Source organism: Gadus macrocephalus, chromosome 12, assembly GCF_031168955.1.
Source record: "Gadus macrocephalus chromosome 12, ASM3116895v1".
NCBI classification, from domain to species: Eukaryota; Metazoa; Chordata; class Actinopteri; order Gadiformes; family Gadidae; genus Gadus; species Gadus macrocephalus.
The window spans coordinates 11,556,441-11,581,951 of record NC_082393.1 but is presented as its reverse complement, the minus strand read 5'-3'; the positions used below and the strand labels follow the sequence as shown (position 1 = coordinate 11,581,951).

Below are 25,511 nucleotides of genomic sequence, written 5' to 3'. Positions count from 1 at the left end.
CCCATACCAAAAGCAACCCAGATGTCGACCAAAGGTTGAGTCGCAAGCATGTCATGGAAGGTGCCAACAAGTATGACAATGACATCTGTATCCACTGTACGTACCAGGAACTTCGTCTCCCCTTGTTCCAGTGCATGAAGAATGTGGACTACAAGCCTCGTGTCTGCTTCCTCCTGATTGCAGTTGTTCATGGGGCTGCTGGAACCAATGGATACCACGGCTGGCCCTGATGTGGCGTAGACAGCCTTGTCTTGTGGCCAGCTAAACTCTTTAATCTTGGAAGTCAAAAAACCAAACAGTTCCTCCTTGTTCATTGAGTCCCGAAGGAAGTCCATCCAATTGCCAGGAAGCTTGGTATGACTTGATACTTTCCTTCGTACACCTGTGCCTCGCTTTTCTCGGGTAGACTCTTTCAAACTGTCTGTGGTGTAAGTGTCCCAAACAAGATCCAATCTTTTTGCATCCCGAAGCTGACTCTCTAGGTAAGGGATGAATATTGCATCTGCATACTCATCAAATGTGCTTACTCTGGTTGTGGGCAAGCAGTGGACGATGACGGCACCATCTAGGACTTTGCAGTTGTAGGTTGAAGGTGGCTCTGCTTGCCCAGGCTGGTCAAGACATTGGAGCAGGTGAGACTTTGTGTTTGGTAAGTGAAGTGCGCCAAGGTCTGACAGAGAAGGTGGGAAGGATTGTATCTCATGTGCAAAGAAATCATCCAAGTTTCCATCCCGGCTTTGCATTGAAATGTACAGCCTGCCAAAGAGGGCTACATTATTCTGAAGCACTTTGATCTTCTTTCCCTGCTTAGATGTTTGCTTGTGATGACATTTTCTGAAGAGCGGCAGAGAATTTCTCTTGATTGGGTCATGGATAGAGTGGGTGCGGTCATCAAGCACCTTCTTGACAAAGTCTTGGTACTTTTCCTTGCCTGTGGACTCCAAAGTGCGCACTGTGGCTATTACTGATTCATCTGTGCAGTTGCGATTGTCAAGAGTTACTAAATCAGGGAAGTCATCCAAGAAGGGATTGCCCATTCGCTTGATGGTTTCTGAAAGGCTGGAAACTTGTCTCTGGAAAGTCTTTTGTGTCGAGAGACCCTGCTCATGGTGCTGGAAGTTCGTGGAGATCTGTTTCCTCATCAGGGAGGTATACTCCTTCAAACTGCTTCACTAGTCTGGCTAATTCTGGTCCAGAGAGCATCCACCGTCTGAAGGCAGCAGGATTCTCTGTAAGCCCAACAGCACCACCTGAACCTTTGACAATCTTGTTTTCTTGTTCATGTGCTTGGTCGAAAGGAATTGAAGAGAATGTACAGAATCTACATTTGTCAGAAATGATGTGTATGCATCATTCTTGTCACTACTGGTTCCAGGACATTTTAGGGGACACTTCAATGGTTCTCGAGTGTCTTGCTGGCAAATAACAGAGATCCCAGTTTAGATCCATTTTCAAGTCTCACAATTAAAATTCCAAATTTGACTAATTGGTATACATTAAATTATCCTAATATTAATTGTCCTTCAGTCAGAAGCAACGTTATGAGCTGGGTTGAGACCAAAAGATAAGGGAATTTCAGATTTTTTGCCACTTTCTTAACTATGTCAAGTAAATGTGTCATTACCATCACATCATCGAATATAGTCAAGTAGTAAAGTAAATGCCAAGTAAATGTCATATGTCTCAACTTTTGTTTTATACAGTGATCATTTAGTCTGTCCAACATTGTCCAAAATAAATTATTGTTGGATGTTTTGTAATTTATACATAGGTTGCGGTGATGACAAATCACTTATCGTAACCTATTGTAACAAGCTGTAATGTGCTGGTAATGACTGTGCTGGTAATGACATGTTTGCCAAAAAACTAGCCTTACTAGCAAAGAGGATGGCTAATCAAGTGAAGCTAGCTTTCTACATGTAATGAACACCATTTAAACTATTAAAGTCATAAAAATGTTTTTAAAAAAATCGAAAATACAGAAATAGAACACATATGGTAATGACGCATAATAAGTGTATATGCCCCACACAAAGAATAAAGAGTAGATTTACTTACTTTTCTGGACATCAAGGCATCAGTCTTACAGCTTGAAGTACAGAAGCTCCACTATGATATTAAGTTACCATGGCAACCAAATAAACATTTGATGAAAAAACAGTAGTAAAGTGCCTTTTATTCAGAGTGTGTTGGTAATGACGGCTAAACCATGGGACAGGTAGAAATTAGCCAAAATAAAGTACAAAATGCATATATATATGCTTAATCTGTGCATGTAGTTTATTAGTTCAAGTAACATTAAATCCATATGCATATTTTTATGATTAATTTGTGATAAATAATGTTTGAGATATGGCACGACATGTGAAAACTATGGTGGCGGACAACACCAAAACACAGATATTGTACCACTAAACACCAATAAAATGTGTTAAAATCATTAGTAAGAGCAACCATAAAAAAAGTCTAGGCTTGTTTTTGTTTATACTAATTAATGGATCTAAAATGTATCAGATGTAATTCGTTTTTAATATAATTACACCCTGTCTGTGGACAGAAATGGGCCGAATTCTGAAAAGTGGGCCCGAATTCTGAAAAATACCCTTAAATATTAAATAGGGAGGGGTGGCTCCTAGGCTAAATTTGACTACTAAGCCCTAAGGAAGACCCATGCAAAGTTTGGTGCTTTTGTCCAGTCGGTATCGGTATTTTCGTTAAGCCACCTGACTATTTCCCCCATTCTCAACCTTGGCTGAGATAACCCCCACTACGAGTCTCGTTGTAGAAATACCAGAGACGAGAGTCCAACGTGTTATGCGCCATAACACCAAAAGTGTACAACACTTGCGTTACTGTCCTGGAGCTCTATACCTAAATAATATCATATAATACATAGATATCTATATCATATAATACATATTATCACGGCCAAAAGCTGTGTGCGCCTCCAGACAATATTATGAATCACAAACGACTTTGTCGGGTTCTGCGACGTCTCTGGTTCATCCACTTTCACATCAACCTGAAGTCGACTGAACCGCGCGCTGCCTGCTGCCGGCTGCCCGCTGCCGGGCGATGGTGCCTCGCGGCATGTCGCAGTTCATGTACTTCAGCAAGTCAAAGCCAAAGTTCCTTTCCTCCAATTCCTTCTCAACCATGGCTCAGATAACCCCCACCACAGTCTCGTTGTGGAAACACAAGAGACGTCAAAGAACCGACAAGAAACACTTGCGTTACAGTGTGTGTATTCACACACACACATGTGGCGCTCGCACGGTCGTGTCTCATTGGCGGGCCAACGTCTCTGGGCGGGCCAGGCAGAGTAAGAGGAGGAGCTTAGATGCTTCATGACGTCCTAAATAAAGACATTCCAAATCAGCACGCTTGAGCCTCCGTTTTTTCAAAGGCGAGCAGAACAGCTAGTGCTCGTTTTACACCAAACGCAAGTTTTAGCCACTGGGGGACCATAGGCAGGCTAGGGGAACTCATATTTATGTTAGAAAACCTCATTAAGTGAGATTTTCATGTCATGGGACCTTTAAAGGGAAACTTCACCCATTTCCATTAAGCTTTGTATCGTTAGAAACCCACTCATATTTTTGAATGGTCGTGCATCAGTACCTGGAGACTGGAGAGATCCATATCTATCTCCAACACTTCCTGTTTGAGATGACGCAATATGACGATTTTTGCATGGAAGTAAATAGGAAGTGTAAGAGGGGAGGATTCTCGTAAGACTCCAAGCACTAGTCCCACCCCCCTATAGGGGGTGTGACCCACTGACGCTACAGACCTATTAGAGCAGTGCCAGTGGGTGGGAGTAGTATATAATATATCCCCTATTCAAAACAAGTTACATCCGGTAACCTGTAGGGGGTGCAGGGAGGCGGGTCTATAGTGGTATTATTATTATTGCCTGTTTGTTCAATGGAATGTTGTCGCGAGTGTGCTTGAATGTATTAGTGCATGTGCGTGCGTGTGTGTGTGTGCTTGTTGGTGCTTGTGTTTTGGTGTGCTTGTAGGTGGCCGTGTTTTTTCATAAGGGTGGTGGGCTTGCTGTGTGTGCTTGTAGAATGGAATGTATTAGTGCATGTGCGTGCGTGTGTGTGTGTGCTTGTAGGTGCTGTTTTGGTGGGTTTGTTTTCTCGTATGGGAGGCAGGGACGCGGGAAGTGGGGGTGCCGGGTGCTGCAGCACCCCCCTGGCGGTCCCTGGCTGTAACTGCAAGTGAGAACGTTTTCTGAACGAATCAATACTTCAAGCTTGTTACAAGTGCAATGTGTCGCAGAAAATATGTATTTTCCGATTTTTTTGGCACCAAGAAGGCAAAACTTCGCGATCAAAACACCAGCCGGACATCCAATTCCCTGCATTCCGTATGTGACCTGTCCATAGCTCAATATGGTAGGCCTACTATGCTGATTTTACATAAGCATGTTGGTGTTCAACATCTGTTGCAGTGCAAAACATTCTAAAACTGGTGTAAAATGTTGCTGGCCATATTAATAGACACGTTGAATGTTATCGTTTTGATTCTGGAATCCCGCACGTAAACTGGTGCAAAAAAAGAGCAAAGACGGACGGACGGTTCACTTGATGGAGAAATCGTCACCTTCCTCATATCAGACAACTCGTAAGTCTGGATGAAAATGAAGGCTTTCGTTTACTGTCACTTTCCTTTGTAAACCTTTAGAAATAACCTCCTGAATCCTTGTTATAACGCTGTGTATAATCCCGGACCGCAACAGCTTGTCGGCATGTTGTTAGTGTGTGCAATTCAGCACAGTATCAGCCGAGTTGACTCTAATTTCCACATTGTTTACTTGCTAACGTTTTCGAATAACAGTGGCTAGTTGGCAGAGTTAGTATTTTTACACACCAGTAAGTGTTTATCAGAGCGGAGCTGTCACGCTAAAATTGTACCGGGGGCGAAAATTGTACCGGCCGACGTCATCGTTTGTTTACATCCTGACAACCTGCCCGGCAACAGACGACGCGATGCAGAAAACATGTTTCCAAACGACGAAATAACATAATACAGATAGCGGATCGCTATCTGTATTATGATAGATAGTGATAACACTTGTTTTTACTTTATATTTGTATTCTATTTAATTGTTTAATCGAAACAATAAAAAAAATTGCCCGCAAAACGGGCGATCGCGTCAAATGACGCGTCAAATCACGTAGGAAGGTTCTTGAACATTCTAGACTATGAAACCTGCTTAAAACACTCAGTTTACTAGCTAAATTCGATTAAACAATTCAATACAATACAAATATAAAGTAAAAACAAGTGTTATCTAGCGATCCGTTATCTGTATTATGTTTCAAGAACCCTCCTACGTCATTTGACGCGATCGCCCGTTTCGCGGGCAAAACATTTGTCATTTGACGCGATCGGCCGTTTCGCGGGCAAATTTTTTTATTGTTTCGATTAAACAATTCAATACAATACAAATATAAAGTAAAAACAAGTGTTATCGCTATCTATCATAATTCAGATAGCGATCCGCTATCTGTATTATGTTATTTCGTCGTTTGGAAACATGTTTTCTGCATCGCGTCGTCTGTTGCCGGGCAGGTTGTCAGGATGTAAACAAATGATGACGTAGGCCGGTACAATTTTCGCCCCCGGTACAATTTTAACGTGACAGAGCCCTAAATGTGACGTTACCCGTCATCTCGTCTCTGTAAACATTGGATGTTGCGCAGCATTTATTATGACGTCATTATATAGACTCTCTCTCAGCACCCCCCACTCGGACTGACTTCCCGCGTCCCTGAAGGGAGGGGTGGGCTTTGTAGAATGTTGGTGTATTTTAGTGTCTCTGTCACGTCGCGTCCTGCTACGCGGTCCAATGCCGCCATCTAGTGGCTATGGGACGCTGGTGGGCCTCCTTCTCCCGCACCTGGACGTAATTATCCTTGATGATCGTCCCTACATCAGCCGGGGATTTCCTATCAGCCGGCGCCAGTTCGTCGCTACGTCTTTACAGTTAGTATCGGTCCAACCAGCGTTCTCAAGTATTACAGGAGCCTGTCCCCGTAGTAACTCTCTCCTTCCCTGCCGAACCCCTGCCTGCCTGACTACCCGCCTGCCATCGCTCCCTTGCTTGCCTGTCATCGAACCCCTACCTGTCTGACTCTCCTGCCGGTTCCTGATCCCTGCCTGTCTGACTCTCCTTCTGGTTCCTGATCCTCGCCTGTCTGACTCTCCTGCCGGTTCCTGATCCCTGCCTGTCTGACTCTCCTTCTGGTTCCTGATCCTCGCCTGTCTGACTCTCCTGCCGGTTCCTGATCCCTGCCTGTCTGACTCTCCTTCTGGTTCCTGATCCTCGCCTGTCTGACTCTCCTGCCGGTTCCTGATCCCTGCCTGTCTGACTCTCCTTCTGGTTCCTGATCCCCGCCTGTCTGACTACCCCGCTGGTTCCTGATCCCTGCTTGTCTGACTACTCGCCTATCTACGGAATGAACCCCTTTCCTTTATTCCGTCTCCGTCTCCCTGGGTCCAGCATTTGGGTCCCCTCGTCTGTTCCGTGACAGTCTCTCTGTGTTCGCATTTCTAGTCTAGGAACAGGCCAATGCCTCTCACACTGATACAAGGTGTTATTTCCAACATTCCGCCATTTGTTATGTCTCAACAAGGATGAACCAACCTGGTCCTCTGGGACATAGCCAGGGCCATATACCTTATCAAGGCTGAGAGTGCTTCTATTTACGTGTTATTCATGTTTTCTCTGTGTATCATACTCGCCCCAACCCTTTGGTTCGGTGAGAAGAGGGTTCGACAGCCAAGGAACACGTTTTAAAACTGCTCCTCAACCGCGTCCACTATAGATTATTCAACCTAAGTCTGTATCTCGCTGTATTACATCCTGGAATTAACCATCTATTCCAGGGATGGGCAACTTTCATGATAAAGAGGGCCACATTTTTCATCATAACCATCGGAGGGCCACATGACTGCACACTTCAACTAAACGTGAGCTGAGAGAAGCTACACAATTTTGAATTTGGTAGATAAGATTTCCTGTATTCTGGTGCATTTTGGGGATGGCCACTACCTAAAAAATCATCCAGAATCATAACCTATGTACGGTATGTTAATTGAACCAACATACATTCATTTCATGTTTTCCATGCTCAAACAGCCACATGAATGGTCAGTATTTTTATCAGTGCAAAGGGCTCACATACATCATCATTCAATGAAGTCAAAAAACTGAAAAACAGTGGCCCAACATTAAGTGCAACAACTCAATGAACTCAAACCCAACAAGCAGTTGTAGTAGTTGTAGTGGCGACTTAAGTGGATATCTTTAATGACTATCGCTTCTAAGCAAACTAGACGCATGGGTTTGCCTTCGAATTCTATGAATTCTTCTCATCTTTCTTGACCGAGTTTTCTGTAACTCGATCAATTATTATTATTCTTTATTTTTATTTTAATTTTATTTTTTTAATTATGTGCGGGCCTGACTGAGTGAGGATGCGGGCCGCACTGAGTGAGGATGCGGGCCGCATGCGGCCCGCCAGTTGCCCATCCCTGATCTATTCAACCCTCTGATCCAACCTGTCAAGTTGCTTTGATTTCGACTTCGAGAATTACTACTACGACGGAAAATACACAACGCAGAGTCTATACGAACAGTTTAGAAATAAGCTGAAATCTAACATTTGGTACCGTGACTTCAAGACGTGACACCGTCTTGAAGAGAGAGGAGTGAGAAGACGATTGCCTCTGAAGATTGCCCTGTGATCGAGAAGACTGCGCGCCCTGCCTGGGAAGACGTCTGATCAACGCCTGCCCTGCTGAGGGACCTGCATCCACAACGCGGCTGAACCAGCGCATCTCCATGCACCACGTGGGAATCAACGGTGACTGAATCTCATTCCACACTCTCGACCAAGAGAAAAGAACAAGAAAGTAATCTTAAAATAATCTACACACACATAACCGTTATTATTATTTGTTTTACTATTAGGCTGCACTACATTTGCTGAGTAATGAAGTTGTGTCATTAAGAGCTTGACGAAGTCAGAACCTGTATTAGTGTTTAAGAGCGCTCAATAATCACTGAATTTACGCTGTATCAATGGGAAAGAATTGTGTACACTGTGTTTAACTCTTTTGAGAAGAGGTTGGATAAGGGTTAGAGTCCTGAGTTTGTATAAGGGTTAGAGTCCTGAGTTTGTGTGTGGGTGGAATTCCAGAATAAGGCCTTTGGTTTGTGGTTAGAGTCCCGACGTGTGTCTGGGTTAGAGTCCTAGAATCTGGGTTAGAGTCCTAGAATAGAAATTGCATGCAGGTTCATTCAAGTGATTTGTTCATCTTTGCTAGCTTGTCAATGTTGATACGTGTCCTGAATATAACTTAGACGTTTGGTTTGCTCAGGGTTTTTTTTTTACGATTTGCTGGACAAGGAGTGAAACCGTATTTGTATTGAATTCACTGGTGAGGTTACATGAATCGCTAGTTATTTTTTGTGTTATGTGGTTTTGATTCCCGCCGTGGAATCACAGATATTGGTTGTGTTGAATCTGAGAGGAAAAAAAGTGAGCCATCATCTGGTGTTGGCATACCGAGCTCCGTGGGAGACGTTTATTTGTTATTTCTAAGCAGCGATTGGTCGCTAGTTTTAGCTTTGCCTAGATAAAAAAAGATAGAAACAATGCCGAAAGGTAAAGGCAAAAAGAAGGCAGACACAGAGGAAAAGGATAGCAATCAAAGTCCCAATGCATCTGAACCAATTGAACAAGATTCTTTTGAATTGGAGGTTAGAGATATTGACATTTATTCAGTTAGCGAGACTCTGTCTAGATTCTTCAACGACAGACATGATTTGCAAGGAGCCGAAGAAAAACTTTGCCTAACATATGCGATAACGACTGACCCCCAAACTAAACGCTGGCCAAAGGAATCGATCTGGATGGTTTTCAAAGACTGGATCAAGAAGACTAGACGAAATGAACCAATCGGGTTGTTACTATTGTCTCAGTGTAAGCGCTACTTTATTAAGCATGTCAGCAACAAAAAGAGATGAATTGGAAAAGACAACTGCTCACTATGAAGATGCTCTTAAAAAAAAATAGAAAGCAAATCAAACTGCTTGCCGACGAAATTTGTTTGTTAAAGGATGAAGCGACTCTGAACAAAGAGCAGAGGAAGTTGACAGACCTACACACGACGCTGGTCAGACAAGGAGTGATAGCGGCCCACCCCCTCGACTCAGGGCCCTCTGAGGGGAGTGACCAAGGCAAAGGAGGAGGAACCGTGGGAGCCTATGGTCGCATGTACCCCACACTGCCATTGTGTGGCCCAGATGGGGAATACATCTTCCCGATGCAGCCATCGACGCCATCTGGTGGTTTACAGGAGTCGAGACACAGTGTTCTTTCAGACATCAACAGCTTTATAGGCGAGTACCCGGTCATCTGCAGTACTCCCCACGTGCCACGGAAGGGAAATCCATCTGCCCCACCTGACTATGCTAATTATGATGCAACCCTGATCCCACAACAATTTCCCCAATTCTCCCCTGTCCCACCACATTCCTTCCTTCCACAACAATTTCTACATGCCTGGGAAGACGTCTGATCAACGCCTGCCCTGCTGAGGGACCTGCATCCACAACGCGGCTGAACCAGCGCGTCTCCATGCACCACATGCACCACCCCCCGGTACAACAACCCCCCGCGGTGAGGTCTGGAGCAGTGACTAAGAATGAATCACTCAATGAAGGATTTGATGACAACATACAACCAACCAACCAACCACATTGCAGCACGATGGGAGGAGCAGCCACACCACCCATCAAGACAACAGATGAGGGAGAGGAGATTGATGGAGAAGACAGAGAGAGAGAGCGTCTTCGCAAGTCTGCCCACAAGAGGGCTGTGAGCTTTGCCTGTATGCAGAAGGTCGATGAGAAAGACGAAAGATTTAACCTCAGGCCCTTGAAGAAGATAGAAAGCGTGGAGGGACGCACAATCCTCTATGAACCCTCCAGCCCGAAGGACATCGAAAGGTGGAGTGCGGAAATCGACCACCCAAGGAGAGCAGGCCTACAGCCATGGATGAAATTGAAACAACTGATGCTTTTGTACGAACTCCACCCCTACGATGGCCTTGCTATATTGTTCAAACACCTGAGCAGCACTGAGCGCACCCAGATTCGGTACGATGTGGAAGATGCCATAGGAGAAGACGGAATGAGACCAGGAAGGGGATGGGAGGCCATAAAGGCGTGGATCCAAAAACACTCCAGGGCACAAGTCAACTGGACAACAATCACTCGTTGTATGCAGAAGCAAGACGAAGGTCTGGACAAGTTCAACGAGCGCTTCTTCGAATGTTATTTGCTGCGCTCAGGCCAAACTGAATATGATATGGACAACATCGACCGGTCACAGGACTTGCCTTTGAAGACCATGTATCTCCAGCAGGCACTGCCGGAGATCCGAAGGGGAGTGAAGACAAGCCTTCCCAGCTGGGACAACGGTAGCTGCACAATGGCAGACATCAAGGAAGTCGGAGAAAAGGTGGAGCGAGATGAAGAAGTCAGGATCCGATTCCTGGCTGACGAGAAGAAGGAAATAGCCAGGGACCGAGAAAGATTCCCCCAGTCCAACAGGGATAGAGAACGATTCACCCAGTCCGACAGGCGGAGAGAACCTCGACCATGCCACAACTGCGGACAAATTGGACACTGGATAAGAGAATGTAAAGCCCCTCGAAAGATGCACCGTGACCGCTCCAACGAGAAAGTATGGGAAGAAAACCTCTCAGACGAGAAGAGGGAACTATTGAAGAAGTTACAGGTGAAGAGTGTTGAAGAACTCAGCCGCCTGTGCGATTAAGTGCCGGAAACCAACAATAACACTTGGAAACTTGGAATGACACTCGTTGGATTTGGCACGCAAACTAACTGATACGGGGTGAAGAGTAGGGAGTGTTTGTTATTTTCATTCCTTTATTTTCACGAGAGGTTAGTCTTCGAAAGATGCTAGGACTTTTGTCACCGCCTATCTAAGTGAGAATTCATGTTGGTTCCTTCTTGACACAACTGCTCAGCTTTAGAACATTTGTTTGTTTTGTTTTATTTTTGAACAAAGGTTCACTCATTCATTCATTCACACAAGGTTTATTGAGAACTATGATTACTGATTACTGATATAACCATTTTCGAATCAAGCGATTTATTTTTGTATGAACATTTTTTATTTTATTTTTTTGTTTATCGAATCATTAAGACAATTACAAACCATAGTTGATTATTATTACTGTTGGAGGCTGTGACCAGTACCGCGGGAAGTAGGGGTGCTGGGGGTGCTGCAGCACCCCTGTCTGAGGCCCTGTCTTATCACAGGAAATGATTATTTATAAAAACTCCGGCCAAAGTGGAGATTTCTGAAAACGCCGGTTATGTGTTGTCGTGTCAACGGGGAGAAACGGGATTTTAGGTTCTGAAGCGTCACATTATGCACCAGGAAATGCTTAACGTCATGTGAGCGCCCACTGTACCGTATTGGTCCGTATTGGTAAGACAACCTATATTTGGAAAAAAGATTTGAAGACCAGATCTTGTTTTTATAAATAAATAAATTGTATTCATTGAAATAATATACGAAAATAAAAAGGCCTAGAATAAAACACTGCATTGCCACTAAACAGTAGTGCAAATAGCCCGTACCGATGTGTACACCAAAGACTATTCCTGACACTCCTCTGCCCCGCTGTGTTCGCTCTGGCTGTGGTCGCTCCGCACTGTTTCGGCCCGTGGCAAAGCGAGTCATTGTCGCTGCTGTCCAAGGCATTTTGAGACGCAGCATTTATTGAATGCTCATATGAATGAAAAAAAGTTACATGAAAAAGTGTGAGGGGAGCGGTGGTGCGCTAAACTTGTTCTGTGAGCAGCTGGATGTGAACCATGGTGTGAACACAACGATCGATTTTCAACTGTGACTGTGTCTCAGTGTTTGTCCTGACGCCCTACTACGAACTTTCATCCTCATCCCTCATCCCACCTGAGGTGGCCATCAACTGGAAAAGAACTCTGTTGCAACTGCTACTCAAAACCAACTGAGTCATGATGTTACCAGTATTGTTTGTGATGTTGTTGTGCCATTTATTTACAGGGGGAAATTGTTCATTTGACAGCCATAATGTAATCCACAAAGATAATACATTTTTACAAACTGCCCATGGGTTAGCTAAGGCTAAAGGGGTGCAGTCATGTTGGGTTTGTGGGCTTATGCCATCTTCATCTCAGGTATATCCTTACCTCGCTGTCCCGTTCACCATCCCCGAGTATGTTGCAGCTTATAAACATGATCATCGGAGGTAACCCTAGATCTGGATCTGTAGCAGCACCACAGATTTCCTATTACACTGTCCCAATGGATGCAGGTCCCCCAATTAAGATCAAATTGAGCTATGCTCCTAAGGGTGTCATTTGTTGGACCAATGAAGGAAAGGGGCGGGATATGGGTTAGAGTGTGTGTTCATATTCAGCTATTGTGGGCCAGGAACAGGTTTCCATATCAGAGAAGAATCTGTTGGTGAATGTCCCCCTACCCCCATTAAGCCGCGTGCCTGGTGCTTCACCTGGCCAAACGATTGCCACTGATGCCTTGCCTGCGGTAAATGGGACCTTGTTTGTGTGTGGCCAGGACGCTTATTCATATCTGCCTCCTAATTGGAGTGGTTCATGTTATGTTGCCTATGTAGTGCCTGCTTTGTCAGAGGAACATTTGAAGGGTAATGCTACAATTAGATCTAAGCGTGATTTATTCCATCAGAATTTTCAAGTTGCTACTCCAACTCAAAGAGTCTTTTCTGCTATCATTCCAAACTATGGCATCACAGTTGCTCTTGATGAGATTAGAGATTTAGTACATATTATTGACGCTATAGCGAACGCTTCCGGCCATGGCCTGACTGATCTTAATCATGAATTGTACGGGCTTAGAACAATGATTTTCCAACATCAGTATCTATTGGACTTCCTTGCTGTGCATCTTGGAGGGTACTGCCCCGATCTTGTTGGCCCCCCTTAGGGTGGCTATGTTAGAGAGCCCACCCCGTCGTAAGGTCTGGTGCCCCAAACTTCGCAACGTTTCTAAGGCTAGGCCTTCCTCTGTGCCCTTTAATTTTGTTTAGAGAAACTGAACCACTTTTGTCTGGGAACAGTGAAAGCTATTAAAAAAGGGTGGAGCTTCACTGCCAAGCAGAGGGAGGTGTCTGGACAGTTGACTTTCATGATTCTTTAAATATTTTATCTGTTTTGGTTTAATCATGAGTAACCTAATGAGTTTGTTATTTTCTTTATTATAGTAGCCTACACCTGGTTTACTTGTGTATGATTTGAATTTACTTGTCTATTGCCTTTAATGCTTTCTTTTATTGATTTAGTTAATTGTTAATGGTTTACCAGTAGATACACTGAATTCTCATTTTAAGGGTGATCTTTAAACTATGTTCAATATGATCAAGAGGGAGGAATGTAGAATGTTGGTGTATTTTAGTGTCTCTCTGTGTTCACATTTCTAGTCTAGGAACATACCAATGCCTCTCACACTGATACAAGGTGTTATTTCCAACATTCCGCCATTTGTTATGTCTCAACAAGGATGAACCAACCTGGTCCTCTGGGACATAGCCAGGGCCATATACCTTATCAAGGCTGAGAGTGCTTCTGTTTACGTGTTATTCATGTTTTCTCTGTGTATAATACTCGCCCCAACACTTTGGTTCGGTGAGAAGAGGGTTCGACAGCCAAGGAACACGTCTCAAAACTGCTCCTCAACCGCGTCCACTATTATTCAACCTAAGTCTGTATCTCGCTGTATTACATCCTGGAATAAACCATCTATTCAACCCTCTGATCCAACCTGTCAAGTTGCTTTGATTTAGACTTCGAGAATTACTACTACGACGGAAAATATACAACGCAGAGACTATACAAACAGCAGAGGTGGAAAGAGTACTAAAATATTTTACTCAAGTACAAGTACTGTTACTCTGTTGAAATTGTACTCAAGTACGAGTAAATTTACCGGTCAAAAAATCTACTCAAGTAAAAGTAAAAAGTAAATAATTTAAAATGTACTTTAAGTAAAAGTAAAAAGTTACTTTTTTACAATCAGTGTTTTCTGCCTCTACTGTGATGTGCAAAAGCCCACCTGGGAAATCGAAAGCCCACCTGGCAAATTCCCATTGTCATTGTGACACAGCACACAGTGCTCAGTCACTGCACACAACAAAATTGCATTTATGCCTCAAGGCCAATTTCCACCGGAATCGGCACGGAAGCGCCACGGCAGCGAAGCGGCTGTGTTCCGTACTGCAATCCCCACTGGAAGCGGCACGGACACGTTCCGACAGATGGCTCAAGACGTGAATAATTATAATAAGTATTCATACAATATTATTCACGAGATATATTGAAACCATATATATCATAATATACATTATAATATATACATATATACATAGGCCTACCTTATAATCAACCATACACATGACATAACCCATTAAATACGGTAGACCTATGATTTCTAGATGTCATGGCAACGTCCACTCGCGACACTGGACTTGCGAGGCATCGACGCAGACTTTCATTTCTTCTTTGCCACTGATTAGCTATTGATACCATACCATAGATAGACTGTATAATATATAAATACCCTGTGAATTGCATAGGGATCGATGTGAGCTCATGAATATTCATGCGCAAAGGCAAACTGATTGGCTGTAGTCGTGTTCTGAGACACGGCAGCGAACCGGCAACTTTCAGAAATAGAAGAGACAAGTATCGTAAACGAAGTGCCGGTTTGGGGACGGTTCCGTGCCGTGCCGGTGCCGTATCCAGTGGAATAGCCTACGTTCACTTGAATGGTTTCTATTATTTTCGGCGAGCGATTCGCTGCCGTGCCGCTTCCGTGCCGATTCCAGTGGAAATTGGCCTCACCCATGCAAGGGAGCAGCCCCAAATGGCAAAATGACTACTCACGGTAAAATCATTTCCAAAACACATTTCTTTTTATTTAAAAAAGTGCTACATAAACTACAGAGTGCTACATTCAGCAAAAAGTGTCATCATCGTTTGAGTGAGAGACAGATCGTACGCGCCAACACTCTTTATAAAAGAACTAGGTTCTAGGCTAGAATTCTAGAGCTGCCGGCGCGCAGGGGCACAACGTTCAGTTTTTTTACATCCCATAATTCATTACCAGAACACGTTTTTTTTGTTTCAGTGAGATTTTTTTTTACTCAGTAACGCTTGTGCTGTAAAATGTACCGAAGTACATTACTCCAAAGAAAATGTACTTAAGTAAAAGTAAAATTACACATTTTAAAAAGTAGTTAAAAAAGTACAAGTACACAAAAAAGCTACTCAATTACAGTAACGCGAGTAATGTAATTCGTTACTTTCCACCTCTGACAAACAGTTTAGAAATAAGCTGAAATCTAACAGCTTGCTGTGTGTGCTTGTAGAATGGAATGTATTAGTGCATGTGCGTGTGTGTGTGTGTGTGTGCTTGTTGGTGCTTGTGTTTTGGTGTGCTTGTAGGTGCTTGTATGTATGTGTGCTTGTGTGTGTGTGTGTGTGTGTGTGTGTGTGTGTGTGTGTGTGTGTGTGTGTGTGTGTGTGTGTGTGTGTGTGTGTGTGTGTGTGTGTGTGTGTGTGTGTGTGCGTATTGTGATCAAGTTTTATCTAATATATTTTTCTATGAATCCTCTTAATACGTCAAACTCATGACGAGTGCATTATTTTGAAATGAAAAAAAACACCATGATTATCCGTATAGCGACACATATACGGGGTATATCCATATGTGGTAAGTGTGTGTTCACCAACGGTCCAGAAGGAAATGGGGGAAGATACGGGCGATAGTTCACATAGACGACTAGTTATTATGAAACTATTAACAACTATTCTATTAATTTCATCAAATAATTTGTAGGTGCATTAACTTTGCTCATTTTCAACGGTAAATGGCAAATAACCCCCAGCCGACGACAGCATGCTGACTGGCCGTAAGTAGTTCCTTGACCGCTGCTATATTTCGGATATCATGACTATGACAATGTGCATCTGTTGTCAATATCTGACTGATGAATAGTATCACAATAGTGATATTCGGAGATGTCGATGAGGCCGTGAAACATCCAACCGGAGCTACGATCACGTATGTTTTTATTTCACAGCGTTTTACTCTATCACTCTATTATTATTACCATGTTTAGCATTGCTATCCCACTATTATCATTAGTAGTAGTTTAAGTGTGTAGAAAAAAACGGCTAAAACGAATTTCTGTTATGTGGTAGATCTGTTTGATACAGGGTCTCGGAATAAGCATTGAAATATGGAGTCAGAACAGTCTCATTATTAATGAATGCACAGAGAAGGATTCACAAATGTATTTTGTGATTTATATAATTTTATATATATATATATAATTACTCTCTTCTCACAAATACATTTCAATGCACACACAAATGGATATCGGCATGTATAAATGTAAAATAAATCCATAAACAAAAATAAGTTTCACAAACACATTTCTGATCCACACACAAATATGTCTTGTTTTAAATAAAGGCACTATAAACCCATAAATATATTAATTAAAAGAAGATTTGCAATTTTCATCAAAAATGTATTTGGATGTCGTTACATTTATGTACAAACTGTTAAACTTGAATTTACAAGACGCTTTTCATTTGTGAACTTGTTTGCATTTGTGTGTGAAACGGTCTGTATTTATATGTGGATTTTTGAGACTCTCCTGACGTGGCTGGATCATGGAGGGCTGGATTCACAAATGCATTTTTTTCAACAAGGAACTCTCTGTAGCCAATCAGATGCCTCCTTCGTTTTCAGCCAATCACATGACTGCTTTCCCACGAGGGGTAGGTCTACCTCAGCATGGCCAGAGCACAGCATTTTCTCTGCGCATTTTGCGTTGCTTTTCGGTTTAAAAAAAAAAAGAGTTATCCGGACTTCACTGGTAAGAGTTCAGCGGCAGCCTCAACATGGCGTCTGGTAATGGCAATCCCGATTCAAGTGTAAGTGAAAAATGTCTTGGCGTGCATGAATAACGCATCATGAATGTATTGTAGCTTTTTAATACTACCGCTAGCTAACTAGTTGGCCATATAATGCTTTTAGACAACGGATCATAAACTCATATGCTAGCATAATATGATCCTGCTAACATCAGAAAACATAACCTTATCGGTAATTCACTTGCTAAAGCTTACCTGTTGTTAATGCATCCAAAAATAAGTTACAGGCAAACCATAATAACTAAATAGGTAAATAGATTACTACAATGGATTTAGATAGCTACAAACTTGTCAATATCGTTGGCTAGAGAGAGAATAAAATAACTTTTTAAAATACTTTGAAGTTGTTATGTTGGCAGCAGCTTGCACACATCATTGTCTTGATGTCATATTTTATTTATTTATCCCCTAGGAATCACTAAAACGTGACATCCTTGAGCGATTGCACCATCGGCTGGTAGGCTACACATCTTGGAGAGGCAGCCTCTTGACATCGAAGGGTTACAGTTTGCGTGCCGTCAGGAGTTCGTTTTATTAAGTGCTCTAGGTGACATAGTGGATGTACGAGAGGATATATTGTCTGCACTTGCAAGTCTGAATACTGTTATCCAGCAGGAGTGAGAGAATGAACAGACATTTGTAACTCTGGAGTTCTGGACGTAGGGGTCCGCGATTGACTGTCATTAGAGACTCTCACACATCTTGTTGAACTTGGGATGCCTTCAAAATGCATTTCCAGACTCCTTGGTGTTTCGAGAGCAACACTATTTAGGCGGATGACTGAAAATAATATATTTATTTCTGCTTCATATCGTAGCTGCAGTGACGATGAATTCGATGTATTGATCACAGCAATAAAAAGCACAATGCCAGATGCTGGGTACACTATAGTCCGAGGTGCTCTACTCGCACAGGGACACAGAGTGCAATGGGGCCGAGTGTATGCATCTATGCATCGTGTGGACAGCGTTGGTGTGCTCGCCAGGATGACCAGATTGGGATGTGTGGTGAGTAGGGCTGGGACGACGCGTCGACGTAATCGACGACGTTGACGCATAAATTACGTCGACGCGAAAAATGCGCGTCGATTAAAAAAAAGAAAAAAGAAAAAAAAAAAAGATGGGCGGCGCCGGAGCGTAGTTGCAACGCGAGTGGCTCCTCAGACTTTCATAAGTGCAAGGCGCCACGCACTCGTTCCTCTAAAGTATGGGAATTCTTTAATGTGAAATGAAACGATTCCGTGATATGTCATCTTTGCAAAATGGAGATGACTTTCCATTCTAGCACCACGGCAATTCACCAGCACCTGAAGAGGCGCCACCCGGTAGCAGCTGCAGATGACCGAGCACCGTAGAATTCTAAGAATGCATTACTTTGCACTTTTATTTTGGAATTTAAAGGCAATAAACATGCATTGAAATGTTAAGGAATTCATATTTTTTTCATTCAGATATGTAAATCAACATGTATAAATTGCTATTAGTCAATTAATGGGGAGATAATCGAGAATCGAATCGAATCGATATCGAATCGGACTGAAAAAATGAATCGTTAGATGAATCGATGCATCGAAAAAATAATCGCTAGATTAATCGTTTAAAAAATAATCGTTTATCCCAGCCCTAGTGGTGAGGAGAACGTACTCTGTTCCTTTCCCGAAGTACTTGGTGCACATTGATGCCAATCACAAACTCATCAGGAATGTCTGCATGCTATGTATGTAAAATTCAATTTTTTTCATGTCCAGTTTTGTATTTTGTGTCGGCCTATTGTATTGCATCTTTGTCTGATTTTGTTTTGTTCACATTCCCACAAATATTGTATTGTGAGACCAATGCTGCCAGAGATGTTGTGTAGTGTCTGGGAGTTACTTCTTCTATGATTTCTTTAACCTAGGTACAACTTTGTTATCTTTGGGGGCATAGATGGCTATTCAAGAAAGGTAAGAGTTTTCACTGTCTGGGACCAAGAACTGCAAAATGTTGCTGACCATCCCTGTTTTAAGGAAGGAGGATGTTTTTCTCATTCATAAGCCAGTTTATTTTGTACCATCTGGTGATCCTTAGGTATAAATATTTGTGTCATCTACTCTTTTCCATTGCTGAGGAGAAGGAGGCTTTGTATGAATTCAGTTGATAAAGTTGTTATTAAAAATTTCCGGTTGACTCGATGAACGGGGTGTCTATAACATTGCTTTCAAAGTGTTCATCTATCCTATTCAGTGAGCTCTGACTTAATTTCTCATATCATAAGACTTGTCTGATCTGTCACATGATCCCGTTATGTTTAATAATTCTGTAGTGAGCTTTCTTGCTGTTGCACTTGTCATTTGGGCATTGATTGTTTTGGCCCTTAGAAAACGTTGTCAGCTGACCTATGTCATGAGAAAAACTGATTCAGCATAGTACTAATGTATTGTTCAATCTTAACTTGTAGATTATGTACCTGAAAGTAGCTGACAACAACCGGTCTGACACCCACTTGGACTTCTTCAATGAAGCTGTGAACAAGCATGGGTTTCCTCTGAGGTATTCACATTATTTGAAATGTAATAATTATTTGTGTGATTGCTGACCTATCCAGAAAATTCCGATGCTAACCATCAAATAGCTTCCAGGCCACTTAAATGCACTCTGAAAGTAGTTATTTTGATGCAGCTATAGACATTGTTAAAGTCTGATGACAACACAATTCGCCACAGCAGGGGTTATCAAAGTCTTTCTTTATACTGTGGGCCTACCCAAATTATTTCATTATTTCAACGCTCTTGCAAGTAGATGTTACCAATATAGCTGAAAGTGAAATTGCTTTGCTTACGATACAATTAGCAATGAAAGGTTTACAGTTCCACAAATTCATAAAGGTTTGTGATTTTTCAGAGTGAGAGGAGATCATGGAGGAGAAAATGTGGGAGTAGCGGAATTGATGTTCTCAGTTCGTGGCACTGACAGTAACAGCTTCATTGCCGGGAAAAGCGTACACAATCAACGGTGAGTAAACCCTCATTTTGGAAGCTTCAAGATAGACTTGATTTTATGATTCCTATTGAGAAAGCTCGATTAGCAGTTATTAGGAGACCATTCCTTCAAGAAAATTTGAATTTTCACAGAAATTCACTGACCATGATCATAAACATTTCAAAGCAAATAAAATGTAGTTTTTAAACTAATTTAATCATATTAAGAAACATTGCTGATGATTCAATGGGTTGGGCTGGGGCAAAGTGAACAGTTCTTGAAAGGATCTTAAGTATACTAGAACATTTTATTTTTAATTTCCTTTTTAAATACAGCATTGAACGCCTCTGGCGTGATGTCTTCATGAGTGTTACAGGTGTTTATTATAACATCCTGCACTCTCTTGGGGATCAACACCGGCTTGACATCAGCAGCATCCTGCACATTTTCTGCTGCCACTACGTTTTTCTGCCACGCATCCAGACTAGCCTGGATGTCTTCAGTGAGGCGTGGGACAACCATTCCATCAGGACAGAGCAAAACCTGACACCAATTCAGTTGTGGCATGTGGGCCAGTCCCTGAATCCTGTTGTTGATCCTGAACCTGAGGTAAATTATGCTTTTTTCTTTTTCATATGTCTCGACAATCTTTTGTTGATCCTTAATTAGTAAAAAAGTCAAACATTCTAAAATGTAGGTTCTGATCAGCGTTAACCATAAGCGCACCCCCCTTCTTGGATTCAAACAGCCTTGGCTTTGTGCAATAAACAAAAGGGTTCTTTCTACCACAACTGTACAGTACCTTAGGACATGTGTTTGTGATGTATTGGAGTATATGATATGGACCAGTAGCGCCCAGGTAGTCAGTGAATGAAGAGCCAAGCCAATGTATTACACTAGCAAGAGAGCTTAAAGGAGCATTTCACCGGTGGAGGCATGAATATGTATTGAAATTGGGTCCTATATGTAGTCGAATAATAAAATAAAATTCTAATTTGGTGCCGTCTTGACCGAGAAAAGGCAGAAAGTGAATTTTTGGCGCTTGTGGATTGAAGACAACAACTCCCACCATGCACAGCTTCGCTGGCCACTCCCGCTGATCTAGATCTCCGCCTATCGGACACCTCGCTGTTCCATCTACCAAGCTGATACCGCAAGACTGCTTGAAAATCATTTCACAAAACATTTCTAGTGAAGAGTATTAGTTGATGAAAACGATTCGATTTCGTTTTATGCGGCTCAGGGATATCTCCGTAAAGACGGAGTCATTTCGAAACCGCATCGAGCTGTAGAAAGTAACGCTGTAGTAAATATTCAAGGCGCTGGTTCTCCACAGAAAAAAGTGGAGCGCATCAAGCCTGCGCGCTTAGGCCTGTCGCGATATGCAATAAATCAATTAATTGCGCGATAAATTAAAATGAGCGATAATTTTTTGCCAGCCGCAATAATTTCCATTCGCACTCTTTTTTTTAAATCATTGCTTTATTGGCCTAATCTGAAAAGAAATCTATGCCATAAACAGAAATATTATAGGCCTTTATTACACGGGTCTTCTGAATGCCGTGGAACGCTCCGTTCACTTGCATGGGTAGTAGTCCGGTAACTTGTCAACCCCAGCGTCTTCAGTTGTTAAGCAACGTCAACGTCTTTGGCGGACTATTTCTCTAACAAATAAATTGTAAAAAGACACACCATGTGAAGTTATTTTTTCGTCTTGGCAAGTAGCCTTGTAATAAGCGGGATAATGTATAGAACGTCGCCGGTCATTCAGGGCGAAGCAAGACACCTCCGCTGCGCGTCGGTCGCCTGTTCGCCCTGTCGGGGCTTATTTTCCCGATAATGACCGGCGTTCCATGCATTATATATCATCTCATCTCATCTCATCGTCATCCGCTTATCCGGGGTCGGGTCGCGGGGGGAGCAGCTCAAGCAGGGGGCCCCAGACTTCCCTTTCCCGGGCCACATTGACCAGCTCTGACGGGGGGATCCCGAGGCGTTCCCAGGCCAGTGTTGAGATATAATCTCTCCACCTAGTCCTGGGTCTGACTCTTCCCAGAGGTCTCCTCCCCACTGGACGTGCCTGAAACACCTCCCAAGGGAGGCGCCCAGTGGGCATCCTTGCCAGATGCCCGAACCACCTCAGCTGACTCCTTTCTAAGTAAAGGAGCAGCGGCTCTAATCCGAGTTCCTCACGGATGGCTGAGCTTCTCACCCTATCCCTAAGGGAGACGCCAGCCACCCTTCTGAGAAAACTCATCTCGGCCGCTTGTACCTGCGATCTCGTCCTTTCGGTCATCACCCAACCCTCATGACCATAGGTGAGGATAGGAACGAAGATCGACCGGTAGATCGAGAGCTTTGCCTTGCGGCTCAGCTCTCTTTTCGTAACAACGGTGTGGTAAAGCGAACGCAATACCGCCCCCGCTGCTCCGATTCTCCGGCCAATCTCACGCTCCATAGTACCCTCACTCGCGAACAAGACCCCGAGGTACTTGAACTCCTTCACTTGGGCTAAGGACTCATCATCACTTGCATTATATATATTATATATATTTAGCAGGGTAGGCCTAAGTAACAAATGTCGGGTTGAAATCGGGCTCCGGCTCATAATTACAGGGCATAACGATTAAACCCCCTCGTCAAGTGTCAGTCACTTGTTGTCTGTGTGGGAGGCGGAGCCCTGGCGCGTGTTTATTATTTTTTGAAGCGCAATCGCGTTTACATCCTTTTTATTTAGTGTTTCAATTTTATTTATTGTTTTTGGTGGTGTTTCGTTTTTATTCAAGAGCATTTTTTGTTAATAATAGATTGTTTTTGGTTGTTTTGTTAATTTATTCTGGATATTTTAAATGTCTTCCAGACGTCCAGTCCCAGTGTTCTTTAAAAATAAAAGTTTATTGATCTTCGGAAGGGTGTACTTTATCATTATATTAGTTGAAAAACGGCAATATTATCGCTTATCGCAATAATTTCTGGGGAAATTAATCGCCCAGAAAAATTTGTTATCGTGACAGGCCTATGCGCGCTGTATACAAACATTCAGTCACGAGGAGATTCAACCTTTTAAATTGGGCAGAAATACTTTTTAATGTACAGTTACTAAATACATTTTTCAAGGGGCTTTATTGAAAGCTACAAAAGGAATACAAATAAAATAATAAATAAAAGATTACACGCAACTCTGACGTCCCCCAGCTGGTGGGGGGCTAATGCCATCAAGCGTTTCAGACGTCCACACGAATCATAACACGAAACAGCATAGGTCCGGATAGATTTGAAACCACCACCGAGGGTGGTTTCAGAATTGTGCGGTTTCTGGCACCGGATTCGCCGGCTCCGTCTGGACGTCGGCCGAACGGACAAGACTTATGCGGTTTCACCATAAAATCGGCTTCGTGTGGACGGGGCCTCAGAAGGCGAACACACGTTCACCAAGACGGGGAGACAGCACCGGGCGACTTACGCCACTATCTGCCAATGGATCGTGGATGCCTGGGCTGATATATCAGTCTCAACTGTGGTCCAAGCTTTCACGAAGGCAGGAATAATCACTGAACTGCCAGGCAACAGCAGCGACACTGACTCGGATAATGACGAGAGGGAGCCGGGCATGTTGGATGCCGTACTCGCCCAACTGTTCAATTCGGACACTGAAGAAGAAGAATTCGAGGGATTTGTGGACGGGGAATGAACTGAAAAAGTGAGCTTTACGTGTTATACGTAACTGAACAATGTTGAGTTATGCACTAACGTTTGAATTAGCGGTATCAGACTGTGTTTCTTTTACGTGTTTACAACTGAACAAGGCTGGGAGATATTGTTAATATGCACATTAACGTTTGAACATCGTTACCATGGGAGTGAACGGAGTTGTCAGAACGCTTAATAAAGTTTGACTTTATCTCACTGTTTTGTTGACATTCCCTTTAGCACAGCTCCATCTAGTCGATGCATAACGCAACCCCAGTCAAACGTTTGACTGCAGTATCTTCTATTCTATGCGCCTTATAATCCGTTGCGCCCTATATATGAAAACAGTTCTAAAATATGCCATTCATTGAAGGTGCGCCTTATAATCCGGTGCGCTTTATAGTGCGGAAAATACGGTAGTCCTTGTTTTTATTTCTTTCGAAATGGTGAACTTTTGCATGGTGCCATCTTCTATGTCATATCCAGTACCCTCCACCATTGTACTTCAGTTGTATCAACAGCCTCTGTTAGCTTAGCTTCAGACGCTGTGGATGTTAGTTTCTGCTGGTGAAGTCCCACCCACTGGCAATGCTCTAATAGGTCTGTAGCGTCAGTGGGTCCCACCCCCTATAGAGGGGTGGGACTAGTGGTTGTAGTCTTACGAGAATCATCCCCTCTTACACTTCCTATTTGCTTGTACGCAAAAATCGTCATATTGCGTCATTGTAAACAGGAAGTGTTGGAGATTGATACGGATCTCTCCAGTCTCTCCAGAAAATAAGGGAATGATGCTAGACCATTCAAAAATATGAGTGGGTTTCTAACGATACAAAACTTAAAGGGGGGCCTTTTCCTATTATGCTTTTCCGTTTTTTCCTTCTCCTATTGCGCTTGACATACGTTTTGGGGTATATAAATGGTTGGCAAAGTTACAATACCATAAAATTCCCGCAAGGGGGAGTAAATGACTACATTAAATCACTGTTACCGAGCTACCTAGAAACGTCTCGTTGGGATTTTCTCTGCTGCTTTCTTTTACTTCCGGTACATGGTGACGTAAGCATGTACTTTTGCTGGGAGTCAATGGGAGAGCGTCATCAATGACCTTTTGCTGCGTTCATGGACACGCTGGGGTCGGGGAATGGATCGTAAAACGAGAGTTTGAGTAGAGAAGTAGATGGACAGAAAGACATAATACTATTTATATATTATATATAATAAAGGCTAGAAGGTGTTTTCTTGGTTGTGAAGGGACCTCTCCCTTGTATGGTTTGCCAAAGGCAGAGTCTTCACGTAGCCGTTGGCTAGATTTCATTTTTAACCTTATTCCACTGACTTTCCCGAGCTTTTTTCTGTGTTGCCTCCACTTCACGGATGGCTGCTTCAGCAACCTGCGTGAAGATGACTCTCAACATGTAAGTAAACCTATACTGATAATAACAAAAGTGGCTGTGTTGTGTGCAATATAAGTTGTGGTAATTAACCCTACCATTTCCTACCATAAAATAATTCATTCTGTAGCTAGCTGCGAGTCTTGTTGCGAGGCTGGTTAATCTTCCACAAACCTTTTGCGGGATCTCAAACTACAATTCTAAACTGTAAAATGAGAGCTAGCCTTAGCCTTATGTGAGGTGTTACTATAAGGTGGGTTAAATGGTCACAGTTCCTGTTTCAGATGTTGTTAGCTTGTACTGTGTAAAATCATTTTTCATCGTGATTTATGTGTGATAATTTTAGCAGGACTGCAGTGCCCATAATCGCCCCTTTCAACACGTCGGATGCCAGAC

The 25,511-nt window shown here is 42.9% G+C and overlaps 1 long non-coding RNA gene across 1 annotated transcript; it reads left to right on the top strand.

The window, feature by feature from the left end:
• The first annotated feature begins 16,950 nt into the window (after positions 1-16,950).
• LOC132469918 (uncharacterized) lies at positions 16,951-20,638 on the top strand. The gene is made up of 4 exons (XR_009528519.1): positions 16,951-17,077; positions 17,490-19,605; positions 19,957-20,067; positions 20,370-20,638. It is a non-coding gene; the product is annotated as an uncharacterized LOC132469918 (long non-coding RNA).
• The last annotated feature ends 4,873 nt before the right edge of the window (positions 20,639-25,511 follow it).